Source organism: Anopheles coluzzii, chromosome 2 (genome assembly GCF_943734685.1).
Source record: "Anopheles coluzzii chromosome 2, AcolN3, whole genome shotgun sequence".
Classification (NCBI taxonomy): Eukaryota; Metazoa; Arthropoda; class Insecta; order Diptera; family Culicidae; genus Anopheles; species Anopheles coluzzii.
This window is the reverse complement of record NC_064670.1, coordinates 59417537-59438300: the sequence shown is the minus strand read 5'-3', so window position 1 is coordinate 59438300 and position 20764 is coordinate 59417537.

Genomic DNA, 20764 nt, shown 5'->3' with positions numbered 1-20764 from the left:
TGTAATAATTGTTTTGAAAATGTAAACCAAAGTATGTAAACAGGTTTTTTTTAATAATTTCGAAGTTGTCATGAAAACCTTATCTATTTTGTGAGGTGTGATCATCACAAAATGTATGGCTTTCCCGGTTAGGCGGTTGTACGTTTACTTAGAGTTTTTTGGTCGTACACAAGACGGTTAAACCGTTTCAATCAAAACATTTTTTATATTATTATAGACGTGCCTGATGAACTTTGTATTTTAATTTTGGGGAGAAAATATATCGATATGTGTCGTCATAAGCTTTTCTTTTTGGAAAATCAAATCTATCTGAATCATCAGATCAAAGTATCTGATCTAAAGCGATAAATTCTATAGATTTATAGGCTTGGGGTATTGTTTAGTCTAACTAGAGTGTCTCATTGTATAAACAAGAAAATCAAGATACAGCAATTATCCAATATATGTTTTTGTATGAATCGTAATGTACTACAAAGGTTTGAAATTTCGCGTATAGCCGATTCCTCCGAGCAAATGCTACAGTATCGATGCAGGTGGTAAATATGTCTTAGTAACATGTTGAAACATGGTTAAATTTGTCTAACCGAATAAGCTGCCCAATTAAAATTAGTGTCGTACCGCAAATATATCTACACAAGGAATCGGGTACTCGCGAAAGAATTGTAAGGAATGGCTGGTCCCATGACACTATCGCCAATTCGAACGACTTTACTACACGCCTCACTATTCAAGCCCCATTTAGACCGTGAAAGCTGATTATGAGGTAATCAATAAGTCACTGATAGACAATATCGGATGTTGGACCAAAAAAGAAAAAGATGAAGTCAAAAAAGAAGAAACACAAGAATAAGTAATCAATAACTATGAATATTTGATGCTAACAATTTTTTTAGTTTACAGTAATTTGAAAAAGGTAGCTGGCGAGCACCCCTTTTCTTCTCACAACGTATTTTGTCCAGCCAGCACGCTCGCGAGCTAGCTAGATCCTCTCACTATGTATGTTGACGCTCGCGAGCTAGGTTGTTTTTTTCTGGATGGATTTTGGATAGGCAGCGCGCCCGCGATCTAGGCTGTTTTTTTCTGCATGAATTTTTAGCATACAGGCTCGCGAGCTACCCTGATCTTCTCGCTACGTATTTTGGACAAGCAGTGCGCTTGCATGCCAGGCTGTTTTTCTCTGTGTGTTTTGCACATAGGGGAACTGGGGGTACTTTCGACAAATAGTTTCCCAAGGGTTTCCCCTGATTGCAATACTTTTGCCAATGTAAACTTACTAGTAGACATCGAAACATCTTTTTTGATTTATTATGTACCATCTTACGAGAAACTACGGTTCCTACATCTGGCGACTTTGTAGCGGCCTAAGAGAACATCGATGGTGAAGTGGGTGGTGGGAGGAAAAAAAATCGTGCTAGGATTACATTCCTTAACTATGTATGTAACAGCAGCAAATACTTATACATTGTGCAAATACATTGTGTGTCTGCTGAACTTTGCCCTTTGGCATGCTATACATGTGCGAGCCCATCTCCCAATATCTGCATTCATTGCAGGCCAGAAAAATCTGGTTGTTATCAACTTCCTGGATGCTCTTACCCCAGGGTGTGAGAGGTTATGAACACTATCAAAAATAGATTTTCTTAATGTGCCAGGCACGTAGATACGATTATTACCCGTAGAGGTTTCAAATTGCAAGTTGTATCCATCTACGTTTTTAATTTCCATAGTGTATTTTGATGTTTTATTGCTAGATTTAGATTTGAAAATGATTTGTTCCAGTTGCTCATCACAAGCTTGATGAGTAAAAAATTCATTACAGTCTATTTTTTGTGATAATTCATTCAATTCAATTCTTGAAAGAGCGTCTGCAACTATGTTGCTCTCACCTTTTATATCTTATGTCTGATGTAAATTGTGATATGTAGTCTAACTGTCTATATTGTCGAGGCGATTTATCTGTTTTTGATGCTAAAACTGTTATAAGTGGTTTATGATCAGGCTTCACAAAAAATGTTCGGCCTTCTAAAAACTATCTAAAATGTTTAATTGAAGTATTCTCGTTTGGATGTGCTAGTAGGGTTACATTCGCCAACTCAGATTTTAGCTTATTTATGGCATCAGCGACATTTGCTGGTAATGAAAACAAAGTTTTCTTATGTTTGTTGTGATATGCTACCAAGTCGTGCAGAGGTTGCATTGTTTTAGATATGTCTTTTATGAATCTATGATAGTAGGTCAACATACCCATGAATCTCTGCAGACCTTTAACCGAAGTAGAGAGAGGAAATTTTGTAATTGCATCTACTTTATCGGATGAAGGCTTAATGCCTTCAGGGGATATGTTGTGTCCTAAAAATTCTATTGTTTGAACCCCAAAAATGCATTTAGAAGTTTTGATTTTAATGTCGTTTTCTGACAGACGTTGTAAGACTTCTTCTACGTGCTTCTTATGTTGACAAGCATCTTTGCTTGCGATCAAAATATCGTCTATGTAAACGAAAACATAACTCAAATCACTAAATATTCCATTTATGAATCTCTGAAATGTTTGACTTGCATTTCGAAGACCAAATGGCATTCGAGTAAATTCAAACAGTCCAAAAGGTGTGACAATTGCTGTTTTAGAGATATCCTCCTCAGCTACTGGAATGAGATGATACGCTTTGACTATGTCTAACTTCGAGAAGATACTGCAACCATTTAGATTTAATGTAAAATCCTGAATATGAGGAATCGGATATCTATCTGGAATCGTTATAGCATTTAATCGACGATAGTCTCCGCAGGGTCTCCAATCTTGATTAGCTTTTGCAACCAAATGTAATGGAGATGAAGCTGATGAAGATGACGGACAGCAGATTCCTAAGTCCATCATTAGTTGAAATTCTGCCTGAGCTGCCTTATATTTTACGGCGTCTAGACGCCTCGGCTTTGAAAAAGGCAGTGCCCCTCTGGTGGTGATGTAATGGACCACTGAGTGCTGAACTGGTTTGCTGTAATCCGGTGGAGCAGTTAGTGATGGATTTTTCCGAACATATTCTGAGGAATAACTGAAACATCTGCCCCTGAATCCATTAAATAAGTAAGTGCACTGAGAGGATCATGAACGAAGAGTCGGCTGGCAGGGTTGCTCCGAAACCTGTCAATAACGAAGCAATCTTTAGTTTTTTTCATTAGATTTCCAGAAACATGGTTTGACACAAGAATTTGCTTCTTTCCCATATTTTTGATGGTACCAACAGAACCTTGACTTGCTTGGACGCCTTTGATTTTGATTGCGCTGAAATGATCTACTGAGCCTACTTTCTAAATTTTTAAGGCTTCTTGTAAATTCCCTTATTTCTGACTGCAGTGATGCAATTTCATCGATGTTCTGGGAAGCTTGGGAAGAATGTGTGTTGATTCGAATTTCATCTATGTTTTTTCCTAATGATGCTTCCCATATTTTGTCTGCAATTTTCAATAGCTCTGAAATATCTCTATATCCTACGGCAATCAAAGCTACTTCTGTTTTCTTTGGTAATCGCCCTAACCAAAGTCTTTTAATGAAACTTGTTGACACTTCAGTACTACTGCCAGCGAGTTGTGACATTTTCCTGAAAAAAACTGACGGAGAATCGTCTCCCATCTCCGCATGAAAAACTAATCGTGAAATACGTTGTTCCTCGCTAGCAGAAAAACGTTCTATAAGTTTGCCTTTTAAATATTTATATCTATCTTCAGCAGGAGGATCTTGAATAATGTCCATCACCCTCTCGAATGTCTCTGGTGCCATGGCACTCAACAGGTGTATGTATTTGGTTTGGTCTCTGACAATGCGAGCGGTTTCGAATATCGCTTCCGCTTGTATAAACCATCCTACTGGAGAGCTAGCCCAGAATTGTGGCAACTTAATTGTTGAAATTTCCCCAGAGGCAGAGGGAGTAGTGAGTTCAAGCTTTTCGTCTAATGACATAGTTGCAATAATTTTATAATGTAATATGCAGAAAAAGGAAATTGAATGTGGGTAAATGAAATGTAAATCAGAGACTCGCGCGGTAAATGCAGGGATAATTTAATGAAATCACCAATGTGAGTTCAAGCTTTTCGTCTAATGACATAGTTGCAATAATTTTATAATGTAATATGCAGGAAAAGAAAATTGAATGTGGGTAAATGAAATGTAAATGAGAGACTCGCGCGGTAAATGCAGGGATAATTTAATGAAATCACCAAATCACCCAGCTGATCGAACCCTATTGCATATTTAACATAAAAAAATAATTGAATCTAAAGATATATTAGTTAAGACACGCTTTTACGCAATATGAAATCGAAATCACTTCAAACGTTGTACTTATACTAATTTTGTTTCACTTTAAATCACGCATGGCATAGTGTTACGCACCGCACTGTATATTTTCAATTCGAACGTGGTATTTTAACTTGGAACGGTAAATGTTGTGCAAAAAATTGTAATTGTTATTATTTCTTTTTTTTTAAACTAGACGTATTTTTACGTAATGCACTGTACAATTGCTCACTATTGTCTTATTCCTGTTCTTCACTTGGCAATACTCGTGTACTCACATGATACCTGTAGAGAACGCTGCAACTGCCGATGGCCGTGGTGTGAAGCTGCTGATGTGGATGTTCGTACCGATCTTCGTAGATCGGTGTGGCGACGAAAAATCTTCCACGTGAAAGGAGAAAAATTATTGTATATAATAAACGAATTAAGGTATGGTGTCTAAAGTTATTCCAATTTCAAAAGTGGCCCGGTACAGTTAATGTTGAAGAGTTTCGTCCAATTAACATTCTTAACATTTGCAAAAAAATATCAGAGTTTGGGTAAGTGTACCAATTGTGGCTATAGCGCCAATTATGGCTATAACGAACACTATTTTTGCTCAAAAACAGTCTATTTGCATTCTAAAACCACGCAAAGATTTTTCATTTCAAATATGAACATTTTAACACATTTGTGCTTCATTAGATCCGTACTGCTCAATTCCGTTTGTTAAAAATCACCCTTTTAAATTGTGTTGTCAAGATGTTTGGTATCTCTTACCATTTTGCTAAGAGCAGCACTGTAGGATATTAGCGATTTTCAAGCACCTTTTTATCTCAAAATCATCATTTTGGTGCAAAATATTAGTTATTTAACGACTACACATCAAAATCTACTTAAATTTAATCGAAAATATGCCTTTTTCCGTATGTCCATTATTGGTACAACTAACCTTCGGTGTACCAAATATCGTAGTATACTATGGATGCTTTGTTGACAACTGTCGTTTTGGTCGACATGCCTTTTTTCCGTATGTCCATTATTGGTACAACTAACCTTCGGAGTACCAAATATCGTAGTATACTATGGATGCTTTGTTGACAACTGTCGTTTTGGTCGTAGTGCTTAGTTTACATGTAAACAAATCGGGGTTTCTCGTTGTTATTTTCGAAATATAAAGTGTTATTTTGTGTTTTAAGCATCATTTTCTTGTAAAATTATACAACATCGAATAAGTTTCATCAAAATAACGCAGTCTTGAATGACTTTCATACGAAAAAACGTGTAATCTGAACGCCGCTTGTGTCGTACTTTTGCCAAGTGCGCTCTTGTCCTTCTCTGATCGATAATTAGAGCATAATTGACCAGAAGTATCTTCAAGATAGTTGGGCAATGGCTACGATTATTCTACGATTTAAACCAATTCAAACAGGCCACCCTGATTTGCGCTCCTCTGTGTCTCGTGCTGAAACGGTAGCTAGCTTCGGTATAGATTCCAAATGAAGAAATATGAAGAATTGTCAAGAGATATAAAGTGTGTTCAAATACGCTGTTATCAGTAGATAAAGTCCCTAACATTTTAGAAGAACTTGTTTCAGTCACAGATACAACAGTGGAGGGGGGTGAATTACTCTATCGCCCCATCAATTGTGCGATTAATTGAGCGTGGATAGTGAGACAAAACGGAGATTTGAAACTGTTAATTTGACTTATTTAATGGTGTTTACTTACTAATTTACCTGCAGTGAACTTATTACTACTTGAATTGAGTTAAAAAAATGTCACAAATTGATTTTTGGTGTAAATATCCACGAGTTTACAACCACAATTGGTACAGCTATGGCGAATTGCTAGGAACACTATAGCCATAATTGGTAACTTGAAATGCAATTTTTATTCGAAATTTTCTATTGTTTCGCTAAACATTGAGTCAAAATAAGAAATACTCTCATGTTCTACTCATTATAGGCTTCTAGAAAACATATTTACTTTTAAAATTTTACCCAATACTTATTTTTACTGCAGTAAAATCGGTATCTTGATGACATAATATAGCCATAATTGGTACACTTACACTTAGATTGAAATTGAATTTTAATTGCGTGAACTAGTGAAATCAATTATTCGCAGACTACAATTTTATTCATTGCTTGAAGTAAAGCATGCAGAAACTCTTTTAAACATCGATTTAAATGCCTTAAATGGCTGGTGGACATAAAAAATTGGCTTTAAACGTAGAGAAGACAAAATACATGAGGATATCAAATAAATAACTGCAAATTTAGCTCTCAATTCACATTCATCAGGAACAAATAGAAGAAGTGTCTGAAATTAAATATCTAGGAATAATTATTGATGATAAACTTACTTTTAGTCCTCAAATGGTCAACGCTATAGTAAAGGTGGCTAAGAAATGTGGGGTCATTAGTACGTTTAACAAAGATCTCAGTTTTTTTGCGAAAGTTCAATTGGGGTAAGTGTACCAAATATGTCACCAAGATACCGATTTTTCCCCTGTAAAAATTAATATTGAAAAAAAGGTCAAAAGCTTTAAGTTTTCTTGTAGCCTACAATGTGTATAACATGAGGGTATTTTTTATTTTCACTCAGTGTTTATAAAAATGATAGAAAAATTAAATTTAAAATTGAATCTCAAGGTACCAATTATGGCTATAGTGTTCCTAGTACCGTTATGATTCAAATTACGGGAAGCCTCGAATTTCGGACATTTGGCATGTTTTTATTGAATATCTTCTTATCAAGTCCCTAGACATGCTGCTTTTTAATTTAAGAAGTTAGCCATGATGTACTAGAATAAATTAAAATTGTGTGTGACTCCTGATGCCTCAGTAAATAAATATTTTCTGTCGGTCAGTTCACCATCTGGGGTATTCTTAGCAGTTTTGCTTCTAACCCACGTCAGTGTTTCTCGATAAATCATATTAATCGCGTCCACGTGCATTGCAATACATCGGAATCTATTGTGAAAGAAGTAATCATTGCTTAAACAACAGTATATTATCATATTGTGATCTGAGTTTGATTAAAATAGATATTTAATTTTGTCCGGAAAATGAAGCAAGATTTTTTATCTTGTTTTTAATTCCGGACAGCCGAAGTAAATTGTGATTTATTGTTTCAATGATGTTTTTAGACAGTTATAATAACAAGAAAAATAGACCGTGCCGCCATTCGTAGGATTGACTATCCTGCTATGGGGGGAATCAATTAGTCACTGAAAGCCAAGCCCGCAAGTGGGTACAGGCAGGCCTTGACCGACATCGGTTGTTGAGCCAAAAGAAAAAGAAGAAGAAGAATAACAAGAAAACAATATGTATGGGACAAGTGCATTGATGGCCGTACCGGAAAGACCGTTAATTTGCGTAGCAATTCTTGGGTTTTATTCACCTGCGAGTGCAAGTGAAAACAATACTCAAACCTCATCGTATTTGAGACCGTCGTTCTGTCCCAAACTGAAGTGCCCAAACTTAAAAACTAAAAAGGTGTAGTGTGTGTGTAAATTTGAAGATTATGAAAGGAATTTTGAGGCTGGTTGGAACATGTATAAAATCGTCCGTAATTTGAAACATGAGCTCGAAACTGTCCGGAATGTCAAACAAAATATTGTTGCAGTTTTATGATATTTTGCAATGTTTCGAGTAAAATTATTGACAATCTTTATATTTTGCACAAATGTAGAAGGTTTGTTTTAGTAAAGTGTGTAATACAGATGCTCGACAGATTGAAATTGAATTTTAATTGCGTGAACTAGTGAAATCAATTATTCGCAGACTACAATTTTATTCATTGCTTGAAGTAAAGCATGCAGAAACTCTTTTAAACATCGATTTAAATGCCTTAAATGGCTGGTGGACATAAAAAATTGGCTTTAAACGTAGAGAAGACAAAATACATGAGGATATCAAATAAATAACTGCAAATTTAGCTCTCAATTCACATTCATCAGGAACAAATAGAAGAAGTGTCTGAAATTAAATATCTAGGAATAATTATTGATGATAAACTTACTTTTAGTCCTCAAATGGTCAACGCCATAGTAAAGGTGGCTAAGAAATGTGGGGTCATTAGTACGTTTAACAAAGATCTCAGTTTTTTTGCGAAAGTTCAATTGGGGTAAGTGTACCAAATATGTCACCAAGATACCGATTTTTCCCCTGTAAAAATTAATATTGAAAAAAAGGTCAAAAGCTTTAAGTTTTCTTGTAGCCTACAATGTGTATAACATGAGGGTATTTTTTATTTTCACTCAGTGTTTATAAAAATGATAGAAAAATTAAATTTAAAATTGAATCTCAAGGTACCAATTATGGCTATAGTGTTCCTAGCAATTCGCTATAGCTATACCAATATATTGTATGCTAAAACTCGTGGATATATACACCAAAAATTACATTGTGGCATTGTTTTAACTCAAATCAAGTAATAATAAGTTTACTGCACCAATATAAGTGTGTAAACACAAATACATACGTAAAATTTACATTTTCAAATATCCGTTTTCTATAACTAGTTGATTGATATTGATAGCCTCGCTCAATTAGTCACCCAATTGATGGAGCTAATCCTTCATTTTTTTCTTTCTTACAACTGTCCGATTACACCATGCTTCGACACACTTCATATCACCTTGACAATCCTTCATATCACTTGGAAGCTATACAGAAACCAGCTACCGTTTCAGCGCGATACGAAGAGGATCACACATCGGGGTGGTCTGTTTGATTTTGTTTAGAGATACCAAACATCTTGACAACACATTTTAAAAGAGTGATATTTAACAAACGAAAGTAGCCAGCATGGAACTAATGAAGCACACATGTGTTAAAATGTTAATATTTGAAATGAAAAATCTATCCCTGGTTTAAGAGTGTAAATAGACTGTATTAGAGCAAAAATATTGTTAGTTAAAGCCATAATTGGCGCTATAGCCACAATTGGTACACTTACCCTATACAAATCCTTGATTTCACCACATTTTGATTGCTGTGCCACTGTTCTGTTTCTAGGGAATCAACCCCATATTTCAAAGATTACAGCATATAACAAAATAGAGTCATGAGATTAGTTTTAAGTCTTGGTAGATACACTTAATCTGCTATTCTGCTTGAAATAATACAATCAATGTTAATCAAGCAAAGAGTTGTGCATCAGACTATCATTTTTATTTACAAAATCTTAGGGGAACTGGGGGTAGTTTCCACACCTTAAGGTTTTCCCCTGATTGCAATACTTTTGCCAATGTAAACTTACTAGTAGACGTCGAAAAAGCTTTTTTGATTCATAATGTACCATCTTACGAGAAACTACGGTTCCTGGATTGATTTTGATAACATTTTAATAAAAAATAAAAAGGGTGTTTTTTGTTGCATCAAGACTGGAGTGTCGATAACATCGACACCATGATGGGGTAAAATCGACACCTTGTGGGGTGATTTCGACACATTAAAATAACAAACTCTGATGGCCGGTTGTTTTTCATTGAAGGCCAACAAAGTATATCGTGCCAATTTTAAGAAAAATTAACACAAAACATTATTGAAATATGCGAAAGATATAAAGTTACAGGCAAGAACAAAAACTTCGTTACAAATAGCATGGGACCAGACTCCATGTAGTAGAAGCTGTGGAGATAGCATCTGGTTTACGGAATGATTGGTTAAGATTCCTTGAAAAAATAACCTTGCAGCCAGTATCTAGCAATCGTCTTCTTTTTTTTATGAAATCGAAAGGTTTAATTTTATTTTTCTCTGCCATCTCGAAAGCCAAAAGTCGAACATCGGTCAATGTGATTCCATACCAGCGACTATTTTTTTCTTCATTTAAGCATAAACCGGCCTAAAGTAAGCCGAAAATACGGTCTAAGCCATAACAATATAAATTTTAATAAGCCTAAACCATATGTTAAGTATATGTTTTGTGTCCGAGTTTGGCAAATGTTCTACGAGGGCATAATAGCTAAATTCCTTAATTAAAAGCTCCTTGGTTTGTTGACATCGCGAATTTTCAAGCATCCAAGGTATTTTTAATTGAGTGTTTGCTCAGCTTAATCATTACATTTGTCGTTCATAGTTACGTGACATTTGTAGAAAATATAAACACGATATTTAAAAATAAAGTTAACATGCTACAAATAAGCATTGCACTACTACCAAGTGTTACGTTGATTTTACCCCCATTGGCCACACAAGTCTTAGTGACATTTTATGCTATATCGCTTAATATAAAAATTAAGCACTTTGATAGAGAACTAATCAGTAGTGTTTATAAAACAATACTATTAACACGAAAACTATAATTTTGTTGAATTAACGCCACAATTGTTTAAGTCCCAAAAATAAAAACTTACATCGTCTGTCAATCTGAATCTTCTTCTTCCTCTTTTTGGCTCAACAACCGTTGTCGGTCAAGGCCTGCCTGTACCACTTGTGCCAGTACCCCCCCCCCCCCCCACCATAGCAGGATAGTCAGTCCTACGTATGGCGTCACGGTCCATTAGGGGTTTGAACCCATGACGGGCATGTTGTTAAGTCGTACGAGTTGACGCCTGTACTACGAGACCGTCAATCTGAATAATCATGTGTTTATTTTGTTGTTTTATGACAATTGACTGGTTTCTAATCAGTGAAATGTGAGTCAAATATTAGAAACAGTTGATATAAATAATGTGTACCAATTTTTATTCTTCAAAAAGTTCTATAAATACTAAAACAGCAAGGTATCGAACTTACCCACAGTGTCGAACCAACTCTGACTTTCCCTACATGGTATGTTCCCTAGGTATCTTAGAGAGCATATTGTTAGAGGAACTGACGTCCACCGCCATCGTGCTCAAAGAGCTAATGAGCCAAGAGCGCCTCACTACCTGTTCAGGAATGCTCAAAACTCATAATTTTTTAAGTTATTCGTACGTACAAATCGTTGCCAGTCGAAATAATAAATGCTGTAAACCTTCTACAATTTAAAAATAAATGTGTAGCTTATATTGAGCAATTTGTTAAGTAGTGCTGTGTTTAGTAGTAATAAACGTATTTAGATTAATGTGTTTTGTTTTGTGTTTTTTGTGTAGCATATCAACCGCATTCATCCGATAATGATAGAATATTATTTGTTTTTCAATTAAATAATTCTAAAATAAATCTTTAAAATTTTTAATTTGAAATAACAAAAAAAATATTTGAGAGTCTTCAAAGATTTGAGACGCGCGCGTATAGTGGACCATGAACATGGATCAGTCAATAGTAAATGATTGGAGTTAGTGGTATCTGATCAGATTCTTTGGTCAAAGAATGTATCACATCATACACTAGTAATTTAGTAATACAAAGTAATAAGTCCATTTTTAATGTAATAAATACAACATATCTTAAGATAATTTCGTCCTTCTCGAACCTATGAAGGGGAAAGGGTGGGACCATCATCATCTTTTTATAAATTAACATATCGCTAACAATGTTTCTGATTGTCGTTATGGCATCTCTTAATACGTATACGAATTACGTGAAATATTCCCAGTAAGTTAATTCCCAGAAGTTTTGTTTTTAGTTTTGAAACCTATTTTAAAATAACAGCTGTGGTACAATTGTTATCAGTGTTATCAGAGTTTTGTTCACAGCTATTCTTCTTTTTAATGATAAAATTATTGATGCAAATAAATCATAATTTTATTAATGATGTTTTCCATATGCTACAGATACTGAACAGAAATTGTACTGGTTATTTGTTGGTTTGTTATTCATTAGTATATACATACATACATACACATGTGCACACATACATACATACCTAAATACATACATGTTATACATTTTTTTCAATTAACAGCGTACACGTATAAAACACTACGCTGTTAATTAAAAAATCAACAGCAGCCTAACTTCCGCAGTGCATAATGTTGATGAGTTTCTATACAAATTGTTTCTCCGCTTTTCTCAACCGTGAAAACCAGACCCATTGAATCATTCTACTCAACCATTCCTATTGTATTTCAGTTTGAATGTAATGACAGTTTCCTGAACTGAAACGGAGAATAATACTCATAATCATAATAAACTTTCGGAAAATGAAAACGTACCCTAGGGCATGGCAGCATAACACAGTAAACTCACTGTACTGAAACAGCTCTATGGTTTCCGAGGGCATCCACTGTTGTTTATCTTTGCCAAAGATGCTACGTTGAACATGCTGCAAAAAATAGATGCAATGTTTTGTTTCATCTTATTTATCTATTCTTTGTCTTATTTCTTTTTTTTTTGTATTGTTGTTCGTTTTTAGTAGTTTTAATCATCATTAAGACTAAGTCAAATTGAAAAAGGAATGCTCACGTGTTTTATTAAGTAACATAGCGTAAATGTATTCAATGTCAGTATGTAATGTCTAGTAATATCTAGTTTTTACAAATTCATGCGACATAAACCGCCTTACGAATTAATTACATAAAGACAGACATTATTATTTAAATTTTTATTGAAAAAATAATGTTTAGGAAGCTTGTTACGTGAGTTATATGTTATATTAAAAATGGGTTTTTTGAGTTACATACGTGGGTGGTTACATATATGCATTTATGGTTGTATGGTTATAGTATATATGGTTACATACATTAATTTTTTTTTGCGGTGTATGTATAACTTGGCATGAGTACATCGTGAACGTTACATACGTCTGTTGCTACAGTCAACTCTCTCTTATTTGTAAGTCAATGGGACTACGGAATACAGAGTTTCACACATTCATGCCTATTATTTTACTCTAATGACATTCGATTACGTCGGAAGCACTCAAGTCGAGTGGGAGGAAATTTGGTATACGTATACGCGTATGAAGATCAGGTGGTCTCATCCCATACAAATTGACAACTAATTTCGGAAACAAAAAAGCTACATTTGACAGAATGGGTGAGATGATTCCATTGGAACGGTTCGCTTTTCTTAGCGACACTTACGTAGTAGGGTAAAGGTACCAATAGTGGTGCAATTTGTAGAGGTACCGATGTGTTTTAATGGATTTAAAGTGACAGGAAGGACAATTTCTGAATATTTTAACAAATATGTTTTGGAATATGTTTTATCTTTGCAATCACAACCATTTTTATCATGAAACACATAAATTTTACGAAAAAATACATATTTTTGTGATCGCTTTGTTGTACCTATAATGGTGGTATGGTTCCTATAGTCGTCGTATTGTGTTCCTATAGTGGTGGTAAACAAAGATGCATCAAAAACGGTGTATAATATCAATGAAACTTAATTTCGAAGCTGTTTTCGTATTAATAGCAAGGATTACTGCCATAATATTGGTTTCTTGCGTAATTTGATCGTAAAAAATGTATAAATTTGATCGATGAAACTATTCACTAAAGTACTGCATCACACCTATTGTCAACCTACACCCGGAAGAGTCTGCTTGATTTGAAGTCAATTTTTCATTCAACCAGATAAGCGAATTTTGGCCTGTTTTTGGTAAATTACCTACATAAAACTCATTTCTGTTGCTTATTTTAGTGAAAACAGTACGACATGTCAAAAATTTCCTCAAAAAATCTAAAACGACCTGTTTTTATTGATTTTATAACTATAACCACTATAGGAACATGCCTTTTTTGTGTACCTATAATGGCACTATGGTAAAAAACACTTAAAAATGCATAAATATGGTCAAAAGGCAAATAATTTTAGTAGAACAATAATATTACATAACAGTTATGTTGAAAAACTAGTAATTGCGTGGTTATGTGGTCATTTAAAATGTTAACAGAAAAATGAGTTTCGTTATGAAATCCTAAGGATTTTGGAAAAATGTTGACACATTTCACAAAATAATGGATTTTTCGGTCACTATGTAACGGAATGGCCCCATTTAACTTTTAAATCCTTTGTAAAAGGCTAAAGAACATTTCACACTAACTTATATAACTTAATTACTTTAAATTTGCCCTATGAACTGCATTTTAGAGCAATAGCACCACTATTGGTACTACCACCACTATAGGTACATTTACCCTATACATTGGTGTCCTCATCGACGGCATTATTTTGAAACAAAAATGGATTTTAATTCGTTCAGATTTGATTTAGCTTACAATTAGAAATATTTTACGTATTTTTAATGGTATGTTATTGTACAAAATGAAGAGTTTAAGAGTGTTTGTGTATTCGGAAAGTCGCCAGAAAGGTTTTTGGGAAAAGTGTTCACCCGTTCTGTCAAAAAGTGACGTTTTTTCATAAAAAACAGTCTTTGAGGCATCCTGGTTGTTAATTATTATTAACGGTCGCTGGCACTGTGTTACTTTTTAAATTTCCCGAAAGAGGGCGACACAGACAGTGTTTAGTGTGGTCAACGTTTACCACTGATCGGGTTGAGCATTTCCGAAGGATCCCGATCTAGGCTAAGCGAAACATGCAAGGTCACTCTTTCGTCGAAGCTCACGACAAGTGACGGATTTTTAAGCGTATCTAACGAAAGAATAAATAATAAGACAGCTTAAAAAACGTTTGTTTTAACTTAAAAGATAGTTACCAACTGGCGAAAGAAAGAGTCCTGCAGTGTGCAACACTGGTCTTCATACACTTTAGGTTCCAATCGACGTTTATGTTCTTGTATCTGTGTGCTTGAGTTGGTCGAAGCAACCGACGGTAGGAGTAAGTGTAAACAAACGGATTCAGCACTTCTTTAAAATAGTTTTTTTTTCCATTTTTTTATAAATGGGCTAAAAATTAGTAATTAAAGTGTTGATAAACGAAAGTTAAACTTAATTATAATTGTAAAAAGCAGCTTAAATTATGTGTATGGTTAAAATTTTCGTGTTCCCGACAGCTTGAGCTGTCAGCAGAAAATCTCCCGAATGCACCTGTTTCCTGTTGGAATAATACGGTACCGTTTTTTACTTCGTCGACTCTAATGTACTGATGAGTTACTCGAAGGGGAATGTTGTTAGCAAAACGATTCAAAGTGAACATAATGCACGTTCGAGTGAATCTTCTCGAATGCCGAACGCAATAAAATAGACCTAATTATCTCAAAACCGTGAGACAATTACACAACTATTTATTATATGAGGACATGCCGTTCTTGCTATAGAGGGAATATAGAGGGAACAGTATCTTTATATTTATCTTTATAATTATTCCTACACTTGTTTTTAAAGATAAGTGTCCTTTACAAAATTCAAAAGTTTTTCAATTTCATTGTAATTGTTGGAAAGTACAATATCCAAGTGCTCTCCAAGTCTGTGTCTCTTCCTTTCTGCGGAATATCCAAAACAATTCATTAAAATGTGTTCCACCGTTGTATCACATCCACAAAATGGGAAGATTAACGGTGATTCCTTTTTAAGTTTGTACACTGGTGGACATAAAAATAGGAACTTTTTTCTGTGACCGAAAGACATAGTTCTTGTCAGAAATATTTGGTAGCCCTGAAAAGGACTGTTTAAGTGGTTGTTGGGAGGAGGTGTTGCGGTGTTCCACTGAGCGAAACACATTCTAACGGTCAATCTGGTGACCGTTATTCGCTATCACTTCCTCACAGCGTAGGGCCATATCGCCGATGAGATTACGGCATTCGCTTCTGTCTATGCGTTCCCACATAACCTTGCAGCGTGTCCATAGATCATCGGCTGAACGTGCAGGCTGGTTCTTAAGCTGACGCTTGAGAGTTGACCACAGATTTTCAATCGGGTTGAGGTCAGGACTCAACGCAGGCCACGGTAGAACTTGCACATCCTGGTTTGCCAAATAACATTTAACTGTTCGCGATGTGTGCTTAGAGTCGTTATCATGCTGAAAGATGTAATGCTCTTCGTCTCCGAATTGTTGTCGGGCGTATGGCAACATCTTACGACTAAGTATTTTTCTATACCCTTCCGAGTTCAGTGTCCCGTTGATACGGAACAAAGGACCCGTGCCGTGCCAGGAGAAGCAACCCCACACCATTACGTGGCCGCCTCCGTGACTAAGGGTTTTTATCGTATTTTTCGGATGATACGCCTGATTAGGAAAGCGCCAGACGTATTTAATGCCGTCCGATTCTGGACTCATCCGAAAAAAATGATTTTGCTCCACCAAAAGATGGATGCAGCTAAATGTTCTTCGGCAAACCGAATGCGCGCTTCTACGTGGTGCGGCTGCAGCTTACGAACCTTCCTCGGTCTCCGGGCACAGAACCCAGCGGCGTGTAAACGGCGAGACACCGTTTTCGCCGAAACTTGCAAACCAAGCTCCTGCTTGATACGAGTGCAAGTTTTGAAAGGATCCGCCCTGATCATCTCAACAATCCGCGCGTCAACGTCGGCCGTTGTTTTTCGCGGACGACCTGTCGATTTACCCGTAGCCTCGCTACGAATGGCGTTGTCCACAAACGTCCGCGAACGGCCGAACGCCTTGCAGATTGTCTTGATTGGCACGTTCTCACGATACAGCCCCTGAATGTGTTTTCGCTCCTCTGCTGTGCAGTGCTTTCCGCGACCCATGATGATTTTGTGGAATTTTTAAACTGCAACCTTTCACCTTGACCACTGATGGAAGAATGAAGCACAACACGGTTTGGCTCTCCTTTTATACTGCAGCAAAACGCTGCCGGCACTCAAAACTCAGATAAGTAGCGCACCAAAAATGAGAGTATAAAAGGCAAAATTCGGCTATTGCAAATTCAGTACGCCTCGAACTGTTGGCGAAGACACACCTAGTGTATGCAAAAAAAAACACACAAATTTTTTTTTCCTATTTTAATGTCCACCAGTGTACGTGTGCGTAAGTCGGGTTTGTCCAATTCTCAACCTTGTTAACACTCTTTGATCGCTGTGATCTAGTGGATCGTTCCAAGGTGCCGTAGTTTGTTTAATTTTTTTTAGGTTGGTAATGGGTGATTTGTTAAAATTTTGTGTCAGCCATGTTTATAAAATAATGAGTATAATGTGTCACTTCTAACACCCTAAGAATTCAGAATCTAAAATATTATTGAAATATCGGGCACTAACAGTAGCACCAGCGTACAGAACAACAGTTTGAAACTTCCATTCAGACAATTACTCCGCGGAAAGTCCGCATACAATTTCAGTCATGCCATTTTATCCACCATGTCAAAAATCAAATGTTTTTTTCTTTGTAATCCCATAGAATCTTTCATATATTCCTGAACGATTTCAAATCAATGCCTCCTGTTTTGTTGATTAAAGTTGTCCAAGTCGTGGCAAAATTTTGTATTTCGTGAAGTTCCTCACCAGCAGCGAGCGAGTAATAGCATACAGGGTTTTAAAGCCAATTTTATATTGTTAACTAGTTATCGGTTTTCGTCAAGTGTGACTTTGGCGTCTTAAACCCTCAATTGGACGCAGTAAACTCTATTCTGATGTTGTAAAGTATGAAACTGTCGTTGTCAAATTTGAATCCGGCGTACTCAGTAGGGGAAGTCGGGGTTGGTTCGACACAACAAAATAAACACATGGTGGTTCTGATTGACAGCCGATGTAAGTTTTTACTTCTGGGACTTATTCATATTCATATTCATATTCATATTCATATTTATTTGTCTACCTTTTGGTTACACAAATGCTTAAATAATACTTATTACCTATGTTCCTAACCTAACAAAAATTAACACAAATTATCAAAAATTTGAGAAAAATTTTTTTTTTAGAAAATTAGAATCTAAAATTTAAAAATTAAAAACTAAGGCAGCACGGGATTATGGAGGGTTCTGATGCGGGATCGGAAAGAGGATAAGGGAAGGTTGAAATCAAACATAGAGTATACACAGTTCAATCGACGAATTGCACGAAGAAGGGGGTCATTACGGCCCACTGCAGTTCGGCGGGAAGGGATCACTAGGGGAGGGCGGTTTCGAAGAACACTTAAGGAATTGTGGCGTTATTTCAACAAAATTATAGTTTCCATGTAAATAGTATTGTTTTATAAATACTATTGATTAGTTCTGTATCACAACCCCATCATGGTGTCGAACTTACCCGCACTGCAGTCGTGACGCAACAAAAAACACACTTTTTTATTTTTATCAAAATATTATCAAAATCAATCCAAGAACCGTAGTTTCTCGTAAGATGGTACATAATACACCAAAAAAGCTTTTTCGATGTCTACTAGTAAGTTTACATTGGCAAAAGTATTGCAATCAGGGGAAAACCTTAAGGTGTCGAAACTACCCCCAGTACCCCTATACCTCACATTTCGTGCGGGCTTGAAGTCTTCTGGATCTCACCAGTCGGTGAAGCTCATAGTGAAGTGAAGCGGTTCATTCACGATTCCCCTGCACAATACGTCTCCGGATTTCGCTGCTGATGTCGTTGTCCGAAGTACGACCGTCCCGAGATAGCAAAACTCCTTCACCACCTCGAGAATGTCGCCGTCAACTAATACACTGCTTCCCAGATGGTCTGAGTCACCGGCAAGCAGGTACTTCGTCTTCGTCGCATTGATTCCAATTCTTTCTGCTTTGCGTTTGAGTCAGGTGTACGCCTCACACACCTTCGCTGCTGTCCTGCCGATGATGTCGATGTCATCCGCGAAGCCAAGAAATTGAAGAGATCGGTAGAGGATCGTGCCATCGCCTAGCCCCGCGCCTTGAATGACACCTTCCAGAGCGATGTTGAAGAGCAGACAGGAGAGTCCGTCACCTTGCCTCAGGTGACGTCGAGTTCGATACTCTCACCTTGCACTGCACCCCGTTCATGGTGGCTTCTAACAGCCGGATCAACTTCTCACGGAAGAGGTACCGCAGCATGATGCTCCATAGCTCCTTCCGGTCTATGGTGTCGTAGTCCGCCTTGAGGTCGATGAACAGGTGATGCGTTGGTATCTGGCGCTCTCGGCACTTCTGGAGGATCTGCCGTAGAGTGAAAATTTGGTCAGTGGTGGATTTGCCTCCAACAAACCCAGCTTGGTAGCTGCAGACAAAATTTGTAGCAACCCCCAAGACAATCGCATAACAATCGGATTGAACGCGCAACATTTTCCATACAATCCGCAGTGTTGCATTTTCTTCGCGTCAACTTTGCGTGCAATTTCAATGAGCCAAGCGATTTTACCCCCTCCTACACGCGTGGTATCCTAAAGCACACTTGTCCCGGCAACGATCACCACATACACACACACATCTCCACTCTCAGAGTACGACATCTTCCCTATTGCTGTTCTTGACTCAGACAAAATTTGTGTTTCTACACTTGTTGTTCAAAAAAGTAGTAGCTCCTAAGATCTGAATTTACAAACTGTTCAGGCACAGCCCTGTCACTTCATATCGTGCTTAACGAAAAACGAACATTCTTCGTTCAATTTCGAGTGTTCGGCTCGATCGAGTAGTTTATAAATAACAGTGTATGTCGCGAATAAACTCTCTTTTCCAATTTTGCTGCACAACGAATAACTGCTGGTAAATATTAAAGGTTTGAAAGTTACACCGAAACGCGGAAAATAAATTATCCGAAATAGTGAGATTAAACATTGGTGCCGTGACCAGGATTAAGACGAATCTGGTTTTCTGAATCTTAATTATTCTCGCGATAATCACTGTTTGCGCGCGTGTAACTGTGCTTTAGTCGCCTCACAATCGACCAAGTTCACTGTGTCCGCGAAATTTAGCGTTTTTTGTCAAACCGCACTATGACTGCTCCGATAAACGTTTTGTCGTCCAGAAGGACAGTTTTACTAGCAGTATTGGCTAAGCATGAAAAGTTTTTGGCAGAATTTGACCCGGAAAGGGATGCAATCGAAATCAAAATTCGCATTGCAAAGGTCCAGAAACTTTCCATTGATTTGGAAGCAATTCAGGCCAAATTGGAAGATGCGGCGGCCACCGAGGAAGTGATAAGTCACAATGCCGCGTTACGAGACGATTTTGGCTCGCGTTTGATACGCCTTGAAGCCCATTTGAAGGCTAAACGGGTGCACGCTCCGCGATCCGCAAGCACAACACCAAACACTAACCCGTTGGCAGGTATAAAGCTTCCCACCATCTCACTTCCTGAGTTCGATGGTGATTACATGCAATGGCTCACGTATAGGGACACTTTTGAGGGATTAATTCACGAAAACATGGAACTACCACCGATACAAAAGTTTCATTATTTACGAGCTTCCGTGAAAGGCGAGGCCGCAAAAGTGATCGAAGCAATCACGATCAGCGCAGCCAATTACGAGCTAGCATGGCAAATGCTCACCGAACGATACTCGAATGAGTATTTGTTAAAGAAACGGCATCTTCAAGCACTTTTTGGTATGGCCACCGTTAAGAAGGAGAGTGCATCAACCCTTCACCATCTTGTGGACGAGTTCGAACGTCACAAGAAAACGCTCAGTCATATAGGCGAAAAAACGGAGGCATGGAGCTGCTTGTTAGAACACTTAATGTGCACAAAATTGCCTACCTCCACATTAAGCGATTGGGAGGAAAATGCCTCAACTAGCCAAAATCCTAGTTACGAAGGATTAATCGCATTTTTACAGCGCCGTATGCGAGTGT